At 37.4% G+C, this 27,114-nt stretch overlaps 1 pseudogene; it reads right to left on the bottom strand.

Moving 5' to 3' along the window:
• LOC146937781 (uncharacterized) lies at positions 1 to 26,730 on the bottom strand (annotated as a pseudogene).
• Between the last annotated feature and the right edge of the window lie 384 nt (positions 26,731 to 27,114).

Raw genomic sequence — 27,114 nt, forward strand, 5'->3', positions numbered from 1 at the left:
CTAAGACTCCGAAATGACTTCATCATCACTTTTGGGGCCTCCAGAAACTTCCACCATCTGACATTCAGCAACATCAACTTTTTCATCAACGTACATCTTTTCGACAGCATCATTGATGGCTTCTACTACAATGCAATCTGCAACTTCAGTGTACATCGCATCAACATCCACTTGTGTTTGAGGCTTTGCTTTGTCTCCGAATTTTAGTCTGCCTTCATTCAGAGCTTTCTGAACCAAATTCCTAAAAAGTAGACAATGTCAGGTTTTATGTCCCAAGAAATTATGATATTTACAAAACCCTCGCTATTTACGTTGCACTAGTGGTGGGATTTTTAAACCATTAGGCACTACCACATCATCACCAGAAACTAAGAGATCAAGAATCCCGACACATTTGGTTACATCAAACGTATAAGTTTTATGAATATATCTATCAATTTTTGCTTCGACAGTATTCTTCCCATCTGATGGCTTCAACAACTTCCATGTATAAGAAGGCCCAGGTTTTAGTTCAACAACATTAACCTCGCAATTTTCGACATCCTCAAAGGCTATGTTGAATTCCTGGTCGCTATCATATGTTTCTATGTAAGCAACCTTTTCTCTTTTATATTTATGAGTTCTAGCTTTTTCAGTCCTCAGTCTTTCGACTTGTCGAACTCTATCGGCTAACTGAGCCATATCTCTCAAGTGTTGAGTATCTAATTTTTTCCTAACGGAATAATCTAAGCCACCAACAGCCATTTCGACTAACTCATGCTCAGGCCCTTGAATAAAACATCTAGCCTTTAGCAATCTAAATCTATTCAAATAATCATCAATAGATTCAATTGTTCTTCTCCTAAAACTCGCCAATTCCTTCAGACTTATCTTAGACTGGCCCATGTAGAACTATTCATGGAATAACCTTTCTAATTGAGTCAAATGTGGAATTGAATGTGGTGTAACTGTAGTGAACCAAGTAAAGGCATTTTTTGTTAAAGAATTTGGAAAAGACTTTAATCTCAAATTCTTGTTATTTGTTATATCTCATGCCTCAGTCGAATAACGAGCAATATGTTCAACAGTAGATTCACTAGTATCACCTTCAAACTTTGTGAACTTAGGAATTTTCCAACCCCTAGGATGTTTATTTTGTAAAACGTATTCTGACAAAGGAGAGACAAAGTTTGGCCTATTGAAACCTATGTTTAAGCCATTCCGAGCCATTATGGTTTCAACCAAATTGGCTATGATGTTATGATGTTTGAGGCACATGTTGTTGTCTCTAAACCACAAGTTCGCAACATGCAAAGGTTGAGGATTTTGGATTTATGGGATATTTTGAAATTGAGGAATCTGTTGAAAAACAGGTTGTGGAGGGGCGAAGAAATTTTCTATTCTCCCCATTTGAGTGGCTAATGATTGATAACTTTGGTTTGTGCTTTAAATCAAAGGATTAAACACTGTACCAATTTTTTGTGTTAACAAATTAACCATTACATGGTGTTGGCTGGTAATTTTACCAGACTCATTTAATGCAGTCAATATTAGTTGACTTTTATCTTTGCAGGAATTGAAGTCTTTCTCTTCAACTTGAGGATTTCGACGAGATTTGGACTTGACGTGAAAGGGTCTAAAAGCTTTGGAGTTCGACAAGATGCAAGCAGAGAACGCAAGTTCGTCGAAGCCGAGCAAGTATTGGCAAGGTGGGAAAATTTCGAAATTCAAAGAGAAGTGGTTTCCTCAATGTAAACGTGGGAGACAAGCGGTTGTCTACATGGAAGAAATGTTGATCGTGGAGTTAGGCTTTTTCCAGTTATTATACTATGTATAAATAGTAGTTTTCCATAAGGAAAATGGGTCGCAAATCACTTACAGAAATTCTATAATACTCGAAGTACCGGCGCGAGAGAAAGGAGTTATACAGAATGTATGTAAAGGATTTGTCGGACAACCTTTATTTTTAATGCAATGCAACTTATCTTACCTTTAAGTTTCTGTAATTTCAACTTTTAGCACTTTTATCTTGCATTTACTGCGTTTATTTTCACCTTAAAACCTGTTTATGTCGAAAGACGCCATACGGTCTCGTCCTGCTCATTAAGCTTCCTATGAACTTGATGAACGTGAACTCTTTTTTTTTTTTTTTGAAAACAAATGCTCAATATGTTCTAGGATTTATGGTTTGATCTTGCTTGTAATAATCAAAACCATCCTGTATTGTTTACCAAAAACACCGGTAAACACATAGTTGCTCTCGGCCATTTGTTGCCTAAATAACATCATGGATTCTGTAGTAAAGGTTGGCTGAGCATTTCTGCCAAAAATACTAGAACTTGAAGGACTATGTGTATTAAATGGTGTGAATGGGTTTACATGGTCTGTGAATGCAGACGCTGTCATACCCCAATTTTTGACCTAACATCCTACATTCATACATTGTCTGACCCTGAATAGTCTTTGACTTTTCAAAGGAAATTTCAGCAGAAAGGTATCTTAAAATACCTCATGTTTGGTTCCGAGTCAGGCCCTCTTCGCTCTTTATATTTTTATAACTTTAGTTTTCTTTATTTTTGTATTATTTGTTATTTACTCTTTAATTTCCATCTTTTATTTAATTTTATAATTTTAGTTTTTATTTCCAATTTTTATTTTAGCTTTTAATTAGTCATTTTTCATATTTTATTTTAATAACTTTTATTTTATTGTCCAAGTAAAAAAAACCAAAGTGTCAATGAGTCCAAAATTAAGTGTCCAGGGGTCCAAAATATTTTTCCTCCAAGTCATGCCATAATCAGTGCAGAGTCAAAACTTTCTTCCCATTTTTCATCAGGAACGCGTTTCATCATCAATACCTCTTCTCACTTTTTTAATTTATTAGTCTTTTTTTTTTAACTTTTAGTTTTTATTTTTATCTTTCATTTTTATTCAGTCTTGATTTTTATATTTTTTTATTTTCCATTTTACCATTTTGTTTTTATTTTTTTTGTTTAATTACTTCTTTAGGTTTTTATTAACTTTTTTAATGAGTCCAAAAATTGTCAAAAAATATAGTGTCAAGGTCCAATTTTTTTTCTTTCTCAAGTGTGCCACCAATCATGCCATTTTTACATGTCAACTCTCCCATTTGAAAAATCATTCAAATCACATTCCAAAACCATCAATCTCATTCAAATCCCCATCAAAGTGCATTAAACCAATTTTCCATTTTTCATCAACCTTAGAACCTATAAATAGAGCTCTCATCCTTCACAATTTCACACACCAGAAGTTCTCTTGAGTTGTCAAGGAACTTTTCTCTCTTCTCCCTCATTTAGCTTGTGTTGACGAGCTATTCTTTTCTTCTCTCTCTTTTTTCTGTCCCTTCGGAATAAGTCCCTTCGGAATTTTGTCCCTTCGGTAATTTTTGTCCCTTCAGTTGTCCCTTTCTTTTATTTTCTTGCATTTTATTTCTTTTTAGCATTTTATTTTATTTCTATTTAGCATTTTAATTATTGTCATTTATTTTCCTGCAATTAGAATGTATTTAGATCCAATGTAAATATAAATAAGAAAACTGTGTGTGTGTGTGTGTCTTTTATTTCTTTATCACTTTATATATATAAAAAAAATAAAAAAAAATAAGATTAGGGATTTTGTGGCGACCCAACGTCACTACAAAAATCCACGCGCTTTTAATTTTATTACTCCGTTAGTTTAATTTTCATTTACTATTCCAAAACAACAAAAACATTCAAAAAATCAAAAATCACAAAAATATTTACATAATAAACCTTGATTTTCAATCAAGTGATCGTCCTTTTTATTTTCTTTCTTAATCAAATATCAAATCAACTTTAATCATACTTTGAGTCTATTTTTCTTTCAATATAAAAAATACAAACCAATTCTCATTTGCCACATGGCTTTTCATTTTAAAACCTTTTCAAAAATTAAATAAAAAAAACACACAACAAATCAAACGTCAATTTCAACCCCGAACTACGAGGTTTTGATCCCTCACGGGTACGTAGGCAGAGGACACTCGTCCTTCCAAATCAATAAAACGTAGATAATTAGGTCTTCTTTTTTTTTAATCATTTCAAAATTCCATTTTTAAAAAAGCAAGCAAGTTTATAGCACAAAAAGTTAAATATAATCAAGAGGTTCTCGTAGAGTACTACGAATATTTAGGGTGCTAATACCTTGCCTAAATATAACCAGCCCCCGGACCCCCCCAATTTAAATAATTTTTTTTTTCAAAGTCGTGAAATAAAAAGTGAGTCAAACGCTAATCAAATAGCCTTGATCTCCAAAAAATGACGCGACAGAAAATGGCGACTTCAATGGGGATACTGTAACACCCCGTTCTCCCAACAACGTAATAATAATTAATTTAATCAGAGTAGACCAACAACGGAGTGTCACACTGCTAATCAAAATTTCATAAATAGAAAATAGCTATTTATTTAAACCAATATTTAAAATGTCTCCAAAACATGCAGCGGAATAATTCTTTAGAAAATACAATTTCAACCAAATCCAACGTCAATGAAAATCTTGGCACAAAGGCCTCAACATATTCAACACTATTTTCGACAACGATAAACTCCATTATTAAGTCTTTTACCAAAAATATGATACATAAAAGAAATGAAGAAAACGAAAACAGTCGCGACGAATCCCCATCCTAATATGTATCAGAGCCCTAGACACTTGAGCCGACCAAACCTACAAGCCATCATTACCTGCAAGTTACCCATACGAAGGGCAACATTTTCAAGCAGAAGGGGTGAGAAACTTATCCAATAATAATAATATATAATTCATCAAATTAATGAAAACAACAAAGCATATCACAACAGGCATCATTAATAATGTATATAAATAAATACATAAGCAACAACATAATTATTTTCAGCAACAAGGTACAACAGCAACAACAACAACAACATTATCCACAACGACACCGACAACTCGACAATTCGACAACGACAACAACTCGACAAAAGCTACAACGACAACAACAACCCAACAATGCTACGACAACAACAACTAATGCATCATGCAGGTGGTACCAATCTACGCGCGTTGAATGCTAAGCATTCCAGGGCATAAGCCCCCAACAATTTGGATGGTTAAAGCATCCTAGGGCATAAGCCCCCAACAAGTGAATGATAAACATTCCAGGGCATAAGCCCCCAACGGGTTGAACGATGAACATTCCAGGGCATAAGCCCCCAACAGATGTGAGTATGCAATGGACTCAACTTGTGTATATCAACATACAACTTCAACAGCGACTACAACAACAACATATGTGCCTAAACAATTATGACACACTCCCCAACTTCGACATCAGATGATTACAACGACATCAACAACGGAAATCAACAACATAGCATATATATAAATCAATTACATTAATCTCAAAGTCTAAAACATCCCCCCATAAGCAATTAAGTTTTGGTCAATAGAACATAAGTCAAATATCCATAAAACACCTCAACTAAATCCCTAACACTTAAGTTTGAAGTTGGGAAACCAACCATAAGTTTTTGGACTAACTTTGGATTAGTTATGCTAAGTTTTCTTAAGGTTTTCTGAAGACCCTCCTGGACTATTTTTATCATAACTCAAAATCTACAAATCTTTTCCACTCCAAACCAAGGCCATTATAAAGCTAACTTAATTATCTACAACTTTCATGTTTACATCAAAAGCCAATTCAAAACAGAAATGGGTGAAAAAGCACAAGAAACGCAGAAACCGAAGTTCTATCAGCATGAAGAAACAGAACGTTGGCACGGCCCGTGCCATGCACGGCACGGCCGTGCTCGATTGACAGCACAGCTTTTTCCTTCGTTCTTTCCGTTTTCACCATTTCGCGCATAAAATTCAAACCGTTAAGCGGATTTTTGTGCCGTTTTCGCCTACACGCTCCTGACATTTCCCTCTATCATAATCTACAGAAAAATTCAAGTTTCCACCACTCAAAAAAAATCGATTTCCCAAGCCTCACATAATCACTTGTCTGTAGAACATTCAGACACCGACGTTTCAATCGAAATTCCCAATTTTCAATCCCTGGTTACCCAAAATGCGTTTCAACAGAAGTTTTCAGGTTCAATTGGGCAATATAACAATCAAATAACATAGAACATGCATCAACAACACAATTTATCATATTATAGCTATTAACCTAAAACTTTCTAACCCTAATACCAAAACACCACAATCATCAAAAATCAGAATTATACATATTATTAGTGAAAGGAATCTCACCCTTACCTTAGTTTAGATGAATCAAAAGCTTACAGAATTGATCCTCCTCTTCTCTTTGCCTCTTCTAGGTTTTCTCCTCTTCTCCCAAAAACTTATGTTTTCTTTTGTACGTGAAAAATGTTTCTGACTTCTCTCTATTCTATTTCCCAATAAACATAACCTCTCATTTATTTTTCTTAACTCCCTTAAACTCACATAATTACTAATTAACTCCCATTAACCAAAATATTAATATTTTACTCCTATTTTTATTTCTCCTAATATTTCCACAAATAATAAAGCCATATTCATTTAAATAATATACAATTCTCTAAATCATATAATAAAATAGCATCACATCATATATCACATAAAATCACCCAAAACACATATTTCACATAAAATCATCTATATAACAAATAAAATCATATAAAAAAACTCACACATCTACTAAAATATTAGAATAAAAATGGGGCGTTACAACTCTCCCCAACTTATAGAATTTCGTCCTCGAAATATTACCTCAAGCAAACAACTCAGGATATGACTCCTGCATCTTACTCTCCAACTCCCAAGTAAGACTTTCACCAGCTGCTCCTCCCCAAACAACTCTCACTAGAGGTATCTCCTTACCTCTCAACGTCTTCACCTTGCGATCATCAATCCTCAAAGGTAAAGTTTCTATCGTAAGGTTTTCTCTAACTTGCACATCATCTCTAGGAATGACATGTGAAGGATCCGCTACATACTTCCGAAGTTGCGACACATGAAACACATCATGCAAGTTCGAAAGATGTGGTGGCAAACCAACTCTATAAGCCACCGTGCCAATTCTCTCAGATATTTGATAAGGACCAATAAACTTCGGAGTCAACTTCTTGGACTTCAATGCACGACCCACACCGGTCATAGGAGTGACTCTCAAGAACACATGGTCACCCTCTTGAAACTCAAGGTCCTTCCTACGCTTGTCATGATAGCTCTTCTGTCGACTCTGCGATGCTTTCATATGCTCTCTTATCATCTTGACCTTCTCCGTAGTCTGCTGAACTATTTCAGGTCCCAACACAATACTTTCACCCGACTCAAACCAACATAAAGGAGTCCTACACCTTCGACCATATAAAGCTTCGAAAGGTGCCATACCAATACTTGAATGGTAACTATTGTTGGACGTGAACTCTATCAATGGTAGGTGACTGTCCCAAGCTCCACCTTGCTCAAGTACACACACCCTCAACAAGTCTTCTAATGATTGAATCTTTCTTTCTGGCTGACCATCTGTTTGCGAATGATAAGCCGAACTCAACTTCAACTGAGAGCCCAAAGCTTCTTGCAAGCTTTTCCAAAATCTCGAAGTGAACCTCGGATCTCTATCTGACACAATACTCGACGGGACACCATGCAACTTTACAATATTATGAATATAAATCTCCGCCAACTGAACTACTGAATAAGTGATATTAATCGGAATAAAATGTGCCGACTTCGTCAATCTATTGACAACGACCCAAATGGCATCATGCCCTCTTTGAGTGTTTGGCAAACTCGTCACAAAATCCATGGAGATGCTATCCCATTTCCATTCCGGTACATCTAATGGTGTCAACAAACCAGCAGGCTTCTGATGTTCAACTTTCAATTTCTGACAAGTTAAACAAGCATAAACAAATTGCGCGACATCACGCTTCAATCCAGACCACCAAAACAGTTTCTTCAAGTCATGATACATCTTTGTAGCTCCCGGATGGATACTCAAGCTACTTCTGTGACTTTCTTCTAAAATCAACTTTTTCAATTCATTATTATCAGGGATACAAATCCTGCCTCGGAATCTCAACACTCCTTGATCATCAACCTGAAAATCACCATATGCAGTCTGATTACTGGCAACCATTAAGTCTACAAATTTCACATCAACCTCCTGGGCTTCTTTGATACTCTTCAAGAACTCATTATTAATTTTTAACATACCCAACTGCACAGTCTGAGGTGCCAATTCACAAACAAGACTTAAGTCTCTAAACTGTTCCAGCAATTCAAATTCTTTCACCATCATAGCCGACATGTGCAACGTTTTCCTACTCAAGGCATCTGCAACCACATTAGCTTTACCCGGATGGTAATTCAAGCCAAAATCATAATCTTTCAACAACTCTAGCCACCTCCTCTGCCTCATATTTAACTCCTTTTGATCAAATAAATATTTCAGACTTTTATGATCACTAAACACTTCAAATCTGGAACCGTACAAATAGTGTCTCCAAATTTTCAACACAAAAACCACAGCAGCCAACTCTAAATCATGTGTAGGGTAGTTCTTCTCATGTATTCTCAATTGTCTCGAAGCATAAGCCACTACCTTGCCATCTTGCATAAGCACACCACCTAAGCCCAACTTGGACGCATCACAATATACAACAAAAGGTTTATCTGGCTCTGGTAAAATCAAAATCGGAGCCGTTGTCAATCTCCGCTTCAACTCATTGAAATTATTCTCGCACTGAGCATCCCACACAAAAGCTTTACCTTTACAGGTCAACTGAGTCAATGGAAGTGCTAACTTCGAAAATCCTTCGATAAATCTTCTGTAATAACCAGCCAAACCAAGAAAACTTCTAATCTCCGTAACTGACTTAGGAGTCTCCCACTGTGATACCGCTTCAACCTTCGACGGGTCAACTGCAATACCACTACCAGAAATAATATGGCCAAGGAAACTTACTTCACTTAACCAGAACTCGCACTTTGACAACTTTGCATACAACTTCTTTTCTTTCAGCACCTGTAAAACAATCTTCAAATGTTCTGCATGCTCTTCTTCAGTCTTAGAATAAATCAAAATATCATCAATAAACACAACAACAAATTTATCTAGAAAAGCATGAAAAATTCTGTTCATATACTCCATGAACACACCAGGCGCATTAGTAACACCAAAAGGCATCACTTTATATTCACAGTGTCCATACCGTGTCCTAAAGGCCGTCTTCTGCATATCTTCATCCTTCACCTTAATCTGATGGTAACCTGACCTCAAATCGATTTTACTAAACACACGTGCACCCACTAATTGATCCATCAAGTCATCAATTCTCGGAAGTGGATACCTATTCTTTATCGTCACTTTATTCAGCTGACGGTAATCTATGCACAATCTCATGCTACCATCCTTCTTCTTAACTAGCAACACAGGCGCTCCCCAAGGTGACACACTTGGCCTTATAAACTTCTTATCAAGCAAGTCTTCTAATTGTTTCTTCAACTCTACCAACTCCGAAGCTGACATACGGTAAGGAGCCATCGACACCGGCTTCGTACCCGGCACTAGTTCAATCGAAAATTCAACCTCCCTCTCCGGTGGCACATCTGGAATCTCATCAGGAAAAACTTCAGGAAATTCATTCACAACGGGAAATCTATCAATTATCGACTGATTCTCTACAGACAAATACGCCATCAAGGAAAACATCAAGTTTCCATCATGCTCTAACTGCTTCAGCTGCTTGGTAGATAAAAATTCTGCTCCACTCTCTTCTTTAGCAGAAGAAAAGTACACCGTCTTCCTAAAACAATTAATATGCACATGGTTGTATTCCAACCAGTTCATACCAAGAATCACATCCATACCCGCGGCAAACATACAAGATCAACTTCAAAATCCCTACCATACATAGATATAGGACAACTCTGACAAACAAACGAAGTGGTTACTGAACCCTTAGCTGGAGTTTCAACAACCATTTCCACAGGCATACTTGACATAACTAAACCCAACTTATTTGCACAATCAACAGCAATGAAACAATGTGTAGCACCAGTATCAATAATAGCAATTAAAGGAGTACCATTAAAGAAACAAGTACCTCTGATAAGTCGATCTTCATTAGCCGTTTGTGTACCGGCCAATGCAAACACCTTTCCACTAGTCTGAGCCTTCTTAGGATTCTTACACTGAGAACTAAGATGACCCTCTTCATCACAATTGAAGCAAACCATGTCACCACGCTTGCACTCAGCCATCGTATGCCCTTTCTTGCCACAACGGTAACACCTGTTCTCATCCTGTTGAGTACATGCATTACTCTTGTGGCCTTTCTCACCACACTTGTAACAAACTATCTCAGCCTGAACATTTCTCCCTTTGGGTCTCCTTTCCTCAGGCATCCTCTGTTTGCCCTTGTCAGCAGGGGCACTGTAAGGTTTCGGACGACTCTGCTGTCTCTTACCCCTACGGTCGCTCATCACCTTGTAGTGAGCTTTGGTATCATCTTCATAGATTCTGCATCTGCTCACCAAAGCAGAAAAGTCACGGATCTGCTGGTAACCAATGGCTCGCTTAATATCAGCACGCAAACCATTCTCAAACTTGATACACTTGGAAAACTCAGCATTATCTCTAGTATAGTGTGGATAGAACTGAGCCAGCTCCACAAACTTGGCTGCATACTCTGTCACCGACATATTTCCTTGCTTCAGCTCAAGGAACTCAATCTCTTTCCTTCCGCGAACATCCTCAGGGAAATATCTGTTTAGGAACTCCCTCCTAAACACAGCCCAAGTCACAACTGCATCACCTTGCTCTAATTCAGGAAAGAGACTCACCCACCAGTCATCAGCTTCCTCAGCTAGCATGTGCGTACCAAAACGCACCTTCTGGTCATCAGTACATTGCATAACCCTGAAAACTCTTTCAACTTCCTTGAGCCATGTCTGTGCTTCATCAGGGTCGTACCTTCCTTTGAAAGTAGGAGGATGATTCCTCAGAAAGGCCTCCAACATTCTTACGTCAGCATTAACACCAGCACCAACATTTTGTTGTTGTCCTATAGCTTGGGCTACAACTTCCAACGCAGCAGCCACCACAGCATCATTTCTTCCGGCCATTCTATTTCTCTTGTAACAGATAATGTTCGCAGCCTCCAGGTCTCTACTCTACATAACAACAAAAAATCAGCACAACTAAGACAATATAAATTGTCAAACAACTCTACATGGCTCGACACGACTCTACTAATTGGCCGGACGGACCGACCTGCTCTGATACCAATTGTAACACCCCGTTCTCCCAACAACGTAATAATAATTAATTTAATCAGAGTAGACCAACAACGGAGTGTCACACTGCTAATCAAAATTTCATAAATAGAAAATAGCTATTTATTTAAACCAATATTTAAAATATCTCCAAAACATACAGCGGAATAATTCTTTGGAAAATACAATTTCAACCAAATCCAACGTCAATGAAAATCTTGGCACAAAGGCCTCAACATATTCAACACTATTTTCGACAACGATAAACTCCATTATTAACTCTTTTACCAAAAATATGATACATAAAAGAAATGAAGAAAACGAAAACAGTCGCGACGAATCCCCATCCTAATATGTATCAGAGTCCTAGACACTTGAGCCGACCAAACCTACAAGCCATCATTACCTGCAAGTTACCCATACGAAGGGCAACATTTTCAAGCAGAAGGGGTGAGAAACTTATCCAATAATAATAATATATAATTCATCAAATTAATGAAAACAACAAAGCATATCACAACATGCATCATTAATAATGTATATAAATAAATGCATAAGCAACAACATAATTATTTTCAGCAACAAGGTACAACAGCAATAACAACAACAACATTATCCACAACGACACCGACAACTCGACAATTCGACAACGACAACAACTCGACAATGCTACAACGACAACAACAACCCAACAATGCTACGACAACAACAACTAATGCATCATGCAGGTGGTACCAATCTACGCGCGTTGAATGCTAAGCATTCCAGGGCATAAGCCCCCAACAATTTGGATGGTTAAAGCATTCCAGGGCATAAGCCCCCAACAAGTGAATGATAAACATTCCAGGGCATAAGCCCCCAATGGGGCGTTACAGATACCTTAAGAGGGTTAAGCCTAACTTGGCTTTGTTTAAAATTTTGTGCTTTAAAGTTGATTAAAAATAAAAAAAACAAAAAAATAAAAGATGGAAATTCGTGTATATATGTGTTCTTCCTTCTTCTTTCTCCTTTCTTAAACGTGAGTGGTGAGATAAGTCCTACACCCGGACTTGAGAGAAATTTAAGATAGGATGGTGGTATAATCATAGTGTCATGCCAAGAGTGAATTTTGGTTTGTGACACATGTGATAACCCCACTCAACTAAGGGATCTTGGAAATATACTATGTTGGCATGAGTATTCGTGTTTGGCATGTTATTTTCAAGTGACCGTCGAAGTTGAGGACCTTTAGTTACCTATAAACCCCTCTTTGGCCTTTTAGGACGTAGTGCGGTGGCTAATCATGAGTAATCTTGGTTTAGTTGATACGCGATACTACACTCAGACGAGACCTTCTTACGAACATTGTTGGATCGAAAGTATTTTCGTAACCCGATAGTGTTCGGAAGTGGTTGATAACTCTGGGAACCTGGTAGAACCCGTGATACAGGTACATTTGAAAACCATAGTCCTTACCAAAAGACGTTATTACCCTTGACTCCAACATTATGGACTTAAACCTCACCATGTTTTCACCGTTCTTGTTGCATAATCATGCATACATGCATACATTCATAAACTTTTTCTCATTAAATACTGAAGGACTTCGATAAGTTTTCATAAACATTAGAGGTATGCACCTTATAAAAGGAACACCGAGAAATACATTTTCAAAAGTCTTATCCAGACCTTAGCTTTTGTTGGGGTCTCTTTCCTTGACTTTGCTTTTGCTCTTAAAGAAACTGTTTGTAACACTTCAAATTATTAATTGAAACAATGTTTCTTATAATGTTTAAAATTACTTTGAAAAGTCCTTCAATAAAAAAATGTGTCCATTTTTTGCATAAGCATAATCCATCATCATTCATTCATAGTTTCAAGTCTGTGTCTCACACGTTTGTTTTTCCTATAAAAAGGTCAACCCATTTCAAAAGTGGTCCAACTGTCCTCGTCCAAAGCCAACTCACACCTACAACACTCGTGCAAACAAAGAGAGAGAACGCATCTGTTTGAACAAGAAATCCACGAGCATTCGTGAAGAGGTAACAACACTCCAGGCCGAGTTAGAGAGACTGAGTACCCTGGTGGTTTCACTAGTATCTTCATAGGATCAGCCGCGGTTCCAGCAAGGGCCCGAACGCCAACATCAACAGAAGCCTCGACAACAGGCTCCAAGGATGCAGTTTGACCCAATCCCAATGATATATGAGGAGCTGCTTCCCATCTTGCTCATGAAGAACCTTGTCCAAACTAGAGCACCTCCTCGAGCGCCTAACGAGTTGCCGGTTTGGTATCAACCTGACCTCTCATGTGCCTTCCATCAAAAAGCACCCGGCCATGACATCGAGCACTGTTTCTCTTTGAAGATTGAAGTCTAGAAGCTGATTGAAGCCAATATCTTGCTTTTCCAAGATTGAATTCGGACGTGCAAGTTAATCCACTACCAGATTATATTATCTAATGTTATGACGCATGGACTGGATAGCCGCAATTGGGTCGCTTTTGATGTTCCTTCTACTACTCATCTCTTCAAATAATGCGTTTGCTTATTGTTTGCTGCTTTTCAAAAAAAATCCTTTCGTCCCGCCCGAGACGAATGTGAACTTGTGTAGGGATTTTTGCTTTAAGTATTGTCATCATTAATAAAAAGGTCGTTTTGATCCCGGCTTTGATTTTATTTTGTGCTTTTTCTCGAAAAATGGTAATACAAAGAACCCAAAGATTAATCATTTCCAAATATCTGCATATAATCATTCACTTTTCTAAATTCAAACATGAATGCAGATTAAACATTGATAAGCCTGTTGAACACATTAACCTTGTACTCTCTTTCAACTTTGAGTTCCCTGTGTGCGAAACTAAAAGAAAGGAAGATGAAGAGTTCTTCCGACAAGATCTCTCGCATACTGGGGCATCTTAGCCGTCAAAGCTGCAAATTAAAATATCAAGAAGGTGACATTCACTTACAAAGACTGGCATGATATGTTACTATCTGCACTTCATGAGTATCGCGCTTCAGTACACATTTCAACAGGGGCAACCCCCTTCCTTCCCTCAGTATACAACGTGGAGGTCATGGTGAAATCCAAGTTTCATTGAATTTAATGCATAACGGCATTGTATAACTATATCAAAAGAGGTTGAAACAAACATCAAACAAGAAAGTTCGTCCCCGTAAATTTCAAGAAAGAGATTTTGTGCCCAAAAAAGTAATATCTTCCCAACCAGACTCCATGGGAAAATGGACGCCTAACTAGGAAGGCCCATGTGCAATGACTCTTGAAACTACGGATGGCGACAAACACACACGTCCTATGAATGTAGATGCAGTCAAGAAATAATTTGTCAAAAATAAAAGCTCGATAAGTCGCAAACCTGAAAAGGCGTCTTAGGCAAAAATGAGCGTCTCGGTGGACTGAAAACCCGAAAGGGCGGTCCAGGTAAAAATTAGAGACATGAACAAAAATGATCAACCTGATAGATTGAAAACCCAAAAGGTCGATCTATGCAAAAATTAAGGATCATGACAAAGTAACTGCATCCAGTCAGGCACAATCCACTTGGGGCATGTCTGCTATCAAAGAACCTCCAATTTAAGCATCTACAAATCCAAGACTTGGAACAGGGGCAATTCATGGTCGCATCCGGTCAGGAAAGATCCACTTGGGGCATCCAGCTATCAAAAGACCTCTGATTTGAAGCATCTGCAGACCAAAGACTCGGAACATGGGCAATTCAAAGTTGTTAGGGAGTATAACGGTTATTGTGTTCAATGTACCTCCCCATTATATTTACCATTTTCCAAATTTTTCAAAGATCTATGGGGCCACACCATTGGGAGGCCACCACTCAATTCATCAAATTTGAACATGTGCCCATTTATTTGGAACTCTCATTTATTCTTTTTGCAAAATTTCTTCTATTTTTGATGGCCATACTTGAAGCAAAAATTTTGTTCAAAATACAAAACATTTTTTTACATCTTTGAAAAGTGTGAACAACAAACACACCCTCTTTGAACTCGTGAGTAGGTGAAGCGTACATCCGCCTCGAGAACAGTTACACTCCGGAAGAGAAACATAGCTAAGCACTATGGAGAGGACTCCTGCTTTGAGCAAGGTGTTGTCACAGTCAAAAAATAAATAAATACAAAAAAAAAAAAATCAATCAAAGCTCGCTAAATTGAAAACCTAAAAAGGCGGCTTAGGCAATAGAGAGCGTCCCGGTGGACTGAAAACCTGAAAGGGCGGTTCAGGCAAAAATTAGGGGCACAAAAAAGGAATATACTCTCGGTGGACTGAAAACCCGAAAGGGCGGTCCAGGCAAAAGCTAGGGATTTTCAAAAAAAAGAAAAAAAAACATGACTGTTGAAGCATGCCTATGGAAGTACACTTTGCACCTTCTTACAAATGGCGACTTTTTCCAGACTTTTGGTCGGCAATGGGCTTTATCGCTAGGAGCATCATCCATTACCTTGTGCCAGGTTTTGCCCCGTCAGTGGCTCGATTTGTTCGCAATACTATCATCCCCAAGGAAGTCTGCCGAGTGTTTGTACTACGATGTCAGTCCGCCTCCCATCTTACCTGTTTTGTCTTGTTTGTCAAGTCACCTGTCACAATCTAGTCCATACAATCATACATTCATGCATTCATACAATCATACATTCATATGTTAATACTTTCACACATTCATACACTCATGCATACACAACATACATACGGCATCATTCACACATGATTGCATTAGTCACCAAAATCTTGTTTCGGTCGTGTCTCTTCAGTTTGGTCTTTACTTATCATTGTGTCAATGCCGCATGTTTCTACACATGAACATCTGACATTTACCTTCTCATCATCAAAAGTGTCATCCCCAGTGTGTCTGGTCTGGAGATGTCACTTATTACAAAGCCCGGTGGATTCCGGCAATCTTTTACAAAGCCCGGTGGATTACGGCACAACCTTGCAAAAGCCGAGTGGATTCTCGCATATGTTTACCAAGTCGAGTGGATTCTCGCAAAACTTTTATCAAAAGCCGAGTGGATTCTCGCAAAACTCTTATGAAGCCCAGTGGATTCTGGCCAACTTTTATCAAAAGCCGAGTGGATTCTCGTAAATGTTCACCAAGCCGAGTAGATTCTCGCAAACCTTTCATCAAAAGCCGAGTGGATTCTCGCAAACCTTTGTCAAAAGCCGAGTAGACTCTCGCAAACCTGTTACCAAGCCGAGTGGATTCTCGCAAAAGCCGAGTGGATTCTCGCATATGTTTACCAAGCCGAGTGGATTCTCGCAAAAGCCGAGTGGATTCTCGCAAAAGCCGAGTGGATTCTCACAAATGTTTATCAAAAGCCGAATGGATTCTCGCAAATGTTTATCAAAAGTCGGGTGGATTCTCGCAAACGTTTACCTTGTTTCAAGCTGCTAGCCCTAAACAACGGACCGCTTGAGTTTACCTTTTAATCTTGTTTCAAGCCGCCAGTCCAAAACAACGGACCGCTTGAGTTTACCTTTTTGTCTTGTTTCAAGCTGCCAGTCCTAAACAACGGTCCGCTTGAGTTTACCTTTTTTTGTCTTGTTTCAAGCTGCTAGTCCAAAACAACGGACCGCTTGTCTACATTTTGTCTTGTTTCAGGCTGTCAGTCCTAAACAACGGACTGCTTGAGTTTACCTTTTGTCTTGTTTCAAGCTGTTAGTCCTAAACAACGGACCGCTTGAGTTTACCTTTTGTCTTGTTTCAAGCTGCCAGTCCTAAACAAGGGACCGCTTGAGTTTACCTTTCGTCATGGTCAGTTCCAACCAATGAACAGTTTGAAATCACATTTTATTTTCTCCAGTGTCATCCCCAGCTTAGCTGTTCAAGTGATGTCGCTAACAATGTTTTGTTTTCATTAAGCTATTGTTCCAAACCGATACGGTAGTAGACAATCTCTTCCCCAGTGAAACTGCAATTCCCCAGCGGAGTCGGATCCCTTTCTTTAACAAATTGGGTATCCCGTTGTTTGTTTCTCGTCCCAGTCAAATCATCTTTGCCTTCCTGCATTCATAATTGCATCATGAGCATTTCACAACATCTTAGGTCAAAAATTGGTGTACTTTTGTATTTAAGTCTCTTCGTCCCGTCAACTCAAAGATTTCATCTTCAAATCTCCGGACGAAGAAAACTTAAATAGGGGCATCTGTCATACCCCAATTTTTGACCTAACATCCTACATTCATACATTGTCTGACCCTGAATAGTCTTTGACTTTCCAAAGGAAATTTCAGCAGAAAGGTATCTTAAAATACCTCATGTTTGGTTCCGAGTTAGGCCCTCTTCGCTCTTTATAATTTTATAACTTTAGTTTTCTTTATTTTTTTTATTATTTGTTATTTACTCTTTAATTTCCATCTTTTATTTAATTTTATAATTTTAGTTTTTATTTCCAATTTTTATTTTAGCTTTTAATTAGTCATTTTTCATATTTTAATTTAGTCACTTTTATTTTATTGTCCAAGTAAAAAAAGCCAAAGTGTCAATGAGTCCAAAGTTAAGTGTCCAAGGGTCCAAAATATTTTTCCTCCAAGCCATGCCATAATCAGTGCAGAGTCAAAACTTTCTTCCCATTTTTCATCAGGAACGCGTTTCATCATCAATACCTCTTCACACTTTTTTAATTTATTAGTCATTTTTTTTAAACTTTTAGTTTTTATTTTTATCTTTCATTTTTATTCAGTCTTGATTTTTATATTATTTTATTTTCCATTTTACCATTTTGTTTTTATTTTTTTCGTTTAATTACTTCTTTAGGTTTTTATTAACTTTTTTTAATGAGTCCAAAAATTGTCAAAAAATATAGTGTCAAGGTCCAATTTTTTTTCTTTCTCAAGTGTGCCACCAATCATGCCATTTTTACATGTCAACTCTCCCATTTGAAAAATCATTCAAATCACATTCCAAAACCATCAATCTCATTCAAATCCCCATCAAAGTGCATTAAACCAATTTTCCATTTTTCATCAACCTTAGAGCCTATAAATAGAGCTCTCATCCTTCACAATTTCACACACCAAAAGTTCTCTTGAGTTGTCAAAGAACTTTTCTCTCTTCTCCCTCATTTAGCTTGTGTTGACGAGCTATTCTTTTCTTCTCTCTCTTTTTTCTGTCCCTTCGAAATAAGTCCCTTCGGAATTTTGTCCCTTCGGTAATTTTTGTCCCTTCGGTTGTCCCTTTCTTTTATTTTCTTGCATTTTATTTCTTTTTAGCATTTTATTTTATTTCTATTTAGCATTTTAATTATTGTCATTTATTTTCCTGCAATTAGAATGTATTTAAGTCCAATGTAAATATAAATAAGAAAAGTGTGTGTGTGTGTGTGTAAGTGTGTGTGTGTGTGTGTGTGTGTCTTTTATTTCTTTATCACTTTATATATATAAAAAAAATACAAAAAAATTAGATTAGGGATTTTGTGGTGACCCAACGTCACTACAAAAATCCACGCGCTTTTAATTTTATTGCTCCGTTAGTTTAATTTTAATTTATTATTCCAAAACAACAAAAACATTCAAAAAATCAAAAATCACAAAAATATTTACATAATAAACCTTGATTTTCAATCAAGTGATCGTCCTTTTTATTTTCTTTCTTAATCAAATATCAAATCAACTTTAATCATACTTTGAGTCTATTTTTCTTTCAATATAAAAAATACAAACCAATTCTCATTTGCCACTTGGCTTTTCATTTTAAAACCTTTTCAAAAATTAAATAAAAAAACACACAACAAATCAAACGTCAATTTCAACCCCGAACTACGAGGTTTTGATCCCTCACGGGTACGTAGGCAGAGGACACTCGTCCTTCCAAATCAATAAAACGTAGATAATTAGGTCTTCTTTTTTTTTTAATCATTTCAAAATTCCATTTTTAAAAAAGCAAGCAAGTTTATAGCACAAAAAGTTAAATATAATCAAGAGGTTCTCGTAGAGTACTACGAATATTTAGGGTGCTAATACCTTCCCTAAATATAACCAACCCCCGGACCCCCCCAATTTAAATAATTTTTTTTTCAAAGTCGTGAAATAAAAAGTGAGTCAAACGCTAATCAAATAGCCTTGATCTCCAAAAATGACGCGACAGAAAATGGCGACTTCACTGGGGATACCTTAAGAGGGTTAAGCCTAACTTGGCTTTGTTTAAAATTTTGTGCTTTAAACTTGATTAAAAATAAAAAAAAACAAAAAAATAAAAGATGGAAATTCGTGTATATATGTGTTCTTCCTTCTTCTTTCTCCTTTTTTAAACGTGAGTGGTGAGATAAGTCCTACACCCGGACTTGAGAGAAATTTAAGATAGGATGGTGGTATAATCATAGTGCCTTGCCAAAAGTGAATTTTGGTTTGTGACACATGTGATAACCCCACTCAACTAAGGGATCTTGGAAATATACTATGTTGGCATGAGTATTCGTGTTTGGCATGTTATTTTCAAGTGACCGTCGAAGTTGAGGACCTTTAGTTACCTATAAACCCCTCTTTGGCCTTTTAGGACGTAGTGCGGTGGCTAATCATGAGTAATCTTGGTTTAGTTGATACGCGATACTACACTCAGCGAGACCTTCTTACGAACATTGTTAGATCGAAAGTATTTTCGTAACCCGATAGTGTTCGAAAGTGGTTGATAACTCTGGGAACCTGGTAGAACCCGTGATACAGGTACATTTGAAAACCATAGTCCTTACCAAAAGACGTTATTACCCTTGACTCCAACATTATGGACTTAAACCTCACCATGTTTTCACCGTTCTTGTTGCATAATCATGCATACATGCATACATTCATAAACTTTTTCTCATTAAATACCGAAGGACTTCGATAAGTTTTTGTAAACATTAGAGGTATGCACCTTATAAAAGGAACACCGAGAAATACATTTTCAAAAGTCTTATCCAGACCTTAGCTTTTGTTGGGGTCTCTTTCCTTGACTTTGCTTTTGCTCTTAAAGAAACTATTTGTAACACTTCAAATTATTAATTGAAACAATGTTTCTTATAATGTTTACAATTACTTTGAAAAGTCCTTCAATAAAAAAATGTGTCCATTTTTTGCATAAGCATAATCCATCATCATTCATTCATAGTTTCAAGTCTGTGTCTCACACGTTTGTTTTTCCTATAAAAAGGTCAACCCATTTCAAAAGTGGTCCGACTGTCCTCGTCCAAAGCCAACTCACACCTACAACACTCGTGCAAACAAAGAGAGAGAACGCATCAGTTTGAACAAGAAATCCACGAGCATTCGTGAAGAGGTAACAACACTCCAGGCCGAGTTAGAGAGACTGAGTACCCTGGTGGTTTCACTAGTATCTTCACAGGATCAGCCGCGGTTCCAGCAAGGGCCCGAACGCCAACATCAACAGCAGCCTCGACAACAGGCTCCAAGGATGCAGTTTGACCCAATCCCAATGACATATGAGGAGCTGCTTCCCATCTTGCTCATGAAGAACCTTGTCCAAACTAGAGCGCCTCCTCGGGCGCCTAACGAGTTGCCGGTTTGGTATCAACCTGACCTCTCATGTGCCTTCCATCAAGAAGCACCCGGCCATGACATCGAGCACTGTTTCTCTTTGAAGATTGAAGTCCAGAAGCTGATTGAAGCCAATATCTTGCTTTTCCAAGATTGAATTCGGACGTGCAAGTTAATCCACTGCCAGATTATATTATCTAATGTTATGACGCATGGACTGGATAGCCGCAATTGGGTCGCTTTTGATGTTCCTTCTACTACTCATCTGTTCAAATAATGCGTTTGTTTATTGTTTGCTGCTTTTCAAAAAAAATCCTTTCGTCCCGCCCGAGGCGAATGTGAACTTGTGTAGGGATTTTTGCTTTAAGTATTGTCATCATTAATAAAAAGGTCGTTTTGATCCCGGCTTTGATTTTATTTTGTGCTTTTTCTGGAAAAATGGTAATACAAAGAACCCAAAGATTAATCATTTCCAAATATCTGCATATAATCATTCACTTTTCTAAATTCAAACATGAATGCAGATTAAACATTTATAAGCCCGTTGAACACATTAACCATGTACTCTCTTTCGACTTTGAGTTCCCTGTGTGCGAAACTAAAAGAAAGGAAGATGAAGAGTTCTTCCGACAAGATCTCTCGCATACTGGGGCATCTTAGCCGTCAAAGCTGCAAATTAAAATATCAAGAAGGTGACATTCACTTACAAAGAATGGCATGAGATGTTACTATCTGCACTTCATGAGTATCGCGCTTCAGTACACATTTCAACAGGGGCAACCCCCTTCCTTCCCTCAGTATACAACGTGGAGGTCATGGTGAAATCCAAGTTTCATTGAATTTAATGCATAACGGCATTGTATAACTATATCAAAAGAGGTTGAAACAAACATCAAACAAGAAGGTTCGTCCCCGTAAATTTCAAGAAAGAGATTTTGTGCCCAAAAAAGTAATATCTTCCCAACCAGACTCCAGGGGAAAATGGACGCCTAACTAGGAAGGCCCATGTGCAATGACTCTTGAAACTACGGATGGTGACAAACACACACGTCCTATGAATGTCGATGCAGTCAAGAAATACTTTGTCAAAAATAAAAGCTCGATAAGTCGCAAACCTGAAAAGGCGTCTTAGGCAAAAATGAGCGTCTCGGTGGACTGAAAACCCGAAAGGGCGGTCCAGGTAAAAATTAGAGACATGAACAAAAATAATCATCCTGATAGATTGAAAACCCAAAAGGTCGATCTATGCAAAAATTAAGGATCATGACAAAGTAACTGCATCCAGTCAGGCACAATCCACTTGGGGCATACCTGCTATCAAAGAACCTCCAATTTAAGCATCTACAAATCCAAGACTTGGAACAGGGGAAATTCATGGTCGCATCCGGTCAGGCAAGATCCACTTGGGGCATCCAGCTATCAAAAGACCTCTGATTCGAAGCATCTGCAGACCAAAGACTCGGAACATGGGCAATTCAAAGTTGTTAGGGAGTATAACGGTTATTGTGTTCAATGTACCTCCCCATTATATTTACCATTTTCCAAATTTTTCAAAGATCTATGGGGCCACACCATTGGCAGGCCACCACTCAATTCATCAAATTTGAACCTGTGCCAATTTATTTGGAACTCTCATTTATTCTTTTTGCAAAATTTCTTCTATTTTTGATGGCCATACTTGAAGCAAAAATTTTGTTCAAAATACAAAACATTTTTTTACATCTATGAAAAGTGTGAACAACAAACACACCCTCTTTGAACTCGTGAGTAGGTGAAGCGTACATCTGCCTCGAGAATAGTTACACTCCAGAAAAGAAACATAGCTAAGCACTATGGAGAGGACTCCTGCTTTGAGCAAGGTGTTGTCACAGTCAAAAAATAAATAAATACAAAAAAAAAATACAAAAAAAAAAAATCAATCAAAGCTCACTAAGTTGAAAACCTAAAAAGGCGGCTTAGGCAATAGAGAGCGTCCCGGTGGACTGAAAACCTGAAAGGGCGGTCCAAGCAAAAATTAGGGGCACAAAAAAGGAATATACTCTCGGTGGACTGAAAACCCGAAAGGGCAGTCCAGGCAAAAGTTAGGGATTTTCAAAAAAAAGAAGAAAAAAAAATGACTATTGAAGCATGCCTATGGAAGTACACTTTGCACCGTCTTACAAATGGCGACTTTTTCCAGACTTTTGGTCGGCAATGGGCTTTATCACCAGGAGCATCATCTGCTACCTTGTGCCAGGTTTTGCCCCGTCAGCGGCTCGATTTGTTCGCAATACTATCATCCCCAAGGAAGTCTGCCGAGTGTTTGTACTACGATGTCAGTCCGCCTCCCATCTTACCTGTTTTGTCTTGTTTGTCAAGTCACCTGTCACAATCCAGTCCATACAATCATACATTCATGCATTTATACAATCATACATTCATACGTTAATACTTTCACACATTCATACACTGATGCATACACAACATACATACGACATCATTCACACATGATTGCATTAGTCACCAAAATCTTGTTTCGGTCGTGTCTCTTCAGTTTGGTCTTTACTTATCATTGTGTCAATGCCGCATGTTTCTACACATGAACATCTGACATTTACCTTCTCATCATCAAAAGTGTCATCCCCAGTGTGTCTGGTCTAGAGATGTCACTTATTACAAAGTCCGGTGGATTCCGGCAATCTTATACAAAGCCCGGTGGATTCCGGCACAACCTTGCAAAAGCCGAGTGGATTCTCGCATATGTTTACCAAGTCGAGTGGATTCTCGCAAAACTTTTATCAAAAGCTGAATGGATTCTCGCAAAACTCTTATGAAGCCCAGTGGATTCTGGCCAACTTTTATCAAAAGCCGAGTGGATTCTCGCAAATGTTCACCAAGCTGAGTTGATTCTCGCAAACCTTTCATCAAAAGCCGAGTGGATTCTCGCAAACCTTTATCAAAAGCCGAGTAGACTCTCGCAAACCTGTTACCAAGCCGAGTGGATTCTCGCAAAAGCCGAGTGGATTCCCTCATATGTTTACCAAGCCGAGTGGATTCTCGCAAAAGCCGAGTGGATTCTCGCAAACCTTATCAAAAGCCGAGTGGATTCTCGCAAATGTTTATCAAATGCTGAGTGGATTCTCGCAAATGTTTATCAAAAGCCGGGTGGAATCTCGCAAACGTTTACCTTGTTTCAAGCTGCTAGCCCTAAACAACGGACCTCTTGAGTTTACCTTTTAATCTTGTTTCAAGCCGCCAGTCCAAAACAACGGACCGCTTGAGTTTACCTTTTTTTGTCTTGTTTCAAGCTGCTAGTCCAAAACAACGGACCGCTTGTCTACATTTTGTCTTGTTTCAGGCTGTCAGTCCTAAACAACGGACCGCTTGAGTTTACCTTTTGTCTTGTTTCAAGCTGCGAGTCCTAAACAACGGATCGCTTGAGTTTACCTTTTGTCTTGTTTCAAGCTGCCAGTCCTAAACAACGGACCACTTGAGTTTACCTTTCGTCATGGTCAGTTCCAACCAATGAACAGTTTGAAATCACATTTTATTTTCTCCAGTGTCATCCCCAGCTTAGCTGTTCAAGTGATGTCGCTAACAATGTTTTGTTTCATTAAGCTATTGTTCCAAACCGATACGGTAGTAGACAGACTCTTCCCCAGTGAAACCGCAATTCCCCAGCGGAGTCGGATCTCTTTCTTTAACAAATTGGGTATCTCGTTGTTTGTTTCTCGTCCCAGTCAAATCATCTTTGCCGTCCTGCATTCATAATTGCATCATGAGCATTTCACAACATCTTAGGTCAAAAATTGGTGTACTTTTGTATTTAAGTCTCTTCGTCCCGTCAACTCAAAGATTTCATATTCAAATCTCCGGACGAAGAAAACTTAAATAGGGGCATCTGTCATACCCCAATTTTTGACCTAACATCCTACATTCATACATTGTCTGACCCTAATTAGTCTTTGACTTTCCAAAGGAAATTTCAGCAGAAAGGTATCTTAAAATACCTCATGTTTGGTTCCGAGTCAGGCCCTCTTCGCTCTTTATATTTTTATAACTTTAGTTTTCTTTATTTTTTTTATTATTTGTTATTTACTCTTTAATTTCCATCTTTTATTTAATTTTATAATTTTAGTTTTTATTTCCAATTTTTATTTTAGCTTTTAATTAGTCATTTTTCATATTTTATTTTAGTTACTTTTATTTTATTGTCCAAGTAAAAAAAACCAAAGTGTCAATGAGTCCAAAATTAAGTGTCCAGGGGTCCAAAATATTTTTCCTCCAAGCCATGCCATAATCAGTGCAGAGTCAAAACTTTCTTCCCGTTTTTCATCAGGAACGCGTTTCATCATCAATACCTCTTCTCACTTTTTTAATTTATTAGTCATTTTTTTTAAACTTTTAGTTTTTATTTTTATCTTTCATTTTTATTCAGTCTTGATTTTTATATTTTTTTATTTTCCATTTTACCATTTTGTTTTTATTTTTTTCGTTTAATTACTTCTTTAGGTTTTTATTAACTTTTTTTAATGAGTCCAAAAATTGTCAAAAAATATAGTGTCAAGGTCCAATTTTTTTCTTTCTCAAGCGTGCCACCAATCATGCCATTTTTACATGTCAACTCTCCCATTTGAAAAATCATTCAAATCACATTCCAAAACCATCAATCTCATTCAAATCCCCATCAAAGTGCATTAAACCAATTTTCCATTTTTTATCAACTTTAGAACCTATAAATAGAGCTCTCATCCTTCACAATTTCACACACCACAAGTTCTCTTGAGTTGTCAAAGAACTTTTCTCTCTTCTCCCTCATTTAGCTTGTGTTGACGAGCTATTCTTTTCTTCTCTCTCTTTTTTCTGTCCCTTCGGAATAAGTCCCTTCGGAATTTTGTCCCTTCGGTAATTTTTGTCCCTTCGGTTGTCCCTTTTTTTTTATTTTCTTGCATTTTATTTCTTTTTAGCATTTTATTTTATTTCTATTTAGCATTTTAATTATTGTCATTTATTTTCCTGCAATTAGAATGTATTTAGGTCCAATGTAAATATAAATAAGAAAAGTGTGTGTGTGTGTGTGTGTCTTTTATTTCTTTATCGCTTTATATATATAAAAAAATACAAAAAAATTAGATTAGGGATTTTGTGGTGACCCAACGTCACTACAAAAATCCACGCGCTTTTAATTTTATTGCTCCGTTAGTTTAATTTTAATTTATTATTCCAAAACAACAAAAACATTCAAAAAATCAAAAATCACAAAAATATTTTCATAATAAACCTTGATTTTCAATCAAGTGATCGTCCTTTTTATTTTCTTTCTTAATCAAATATCAAATCAACTTTAATCGTACTTTGAGTCTATTTTTCTTTCAATATAAAAAATACAAACCAATTCTCATTTGCCACTTGGCTTTTCATTTTAAAACCTTTTCAAAAATTAAATAAAAAAACACACAACAAATCAAACGTCAATTTCAACCCCGAACTACGAGGTTTTGATCCCTCACGGGTACGTAGGCAGAGGACACTCGTCCTTCCAAATCAATAAAATGTAGATAATTAGGTCTTCTTTTTTTTTAATCATTTCAAAATTCCATTTTTAAAAAAAGCAAGCAAGTTTATAGCACAAAAAGTTAAATAAAATCAAGAGGTTCTCGTAGAGTACTACGAATATTTAGGGTGCTAATACCTTCCCTAAATATAACCAACCCCCGGACCCCCCCCCCCCCCCTCCCCCCAATTTAAATATATTTTTTTTCAAAGTCGTGAAATAAAAAGTGAGTCAAACGCTAATCAAATAGCCTTGATCTCCAAAAAATGACGCGACAGACGCATTATTATGAAAATTTGTCATCATCAAAGTTGGCATACCATAAGGTTGTTCCCTAGACAGATTATGCATAGTTATAAACTTATCATCAAGTCTAGGCCTAACTTGAGGATGAGGAAAAGTAGGAACACTGGTAGACACGGGTACACCAACAGTAAATGGCAGCACAAATGTCCGCATTTCTGGTCATGTCACTGCAGCAGCAGTTGTGGAAACGGTTGGAGGAGCGGTTACCCCCATTTCCTTCGAAACTGCCATAGCCATGATTGCTCCCACGGGAGTTGATACACTAGCACCCATTGTAGGGGCAGATGCTTATGTAGATTGTGCTTGTGAAGAGGATTACGATGATTGTGATGACACAGAATCACCACTACTGGTGGGTTTAGTCATTATTTTCAAAGTTTTACCACTTCTTAAATGCATGTACAAACAAGAGTTTTCCCATAAAAAGTTTACTAAAAATAGTTGCAAATTTTCAGAAAACAGTTTTCACAAGAAAAGTTAGAAAAATATTTGAAACGTTATGGAAATTATTTCCAAAAATTGCACAAACAGGGTCCT

The sequence above is a fragment of the Medicago sativa genome, chromosome 3, assembly GCF_051527215.1.
Source record: "Medicago sativa cultivar Bolivia chromosome 3, Bolivia_mono, whole genome shotgun sequence".
Classification (NCBI taxonomy): domain Eukaryota; kingdom Viridiplantae; phylum Streptophyta; class Magnoliopsida; order Fabales; family Fabaceae; genus Medicago; species Medicago sativa.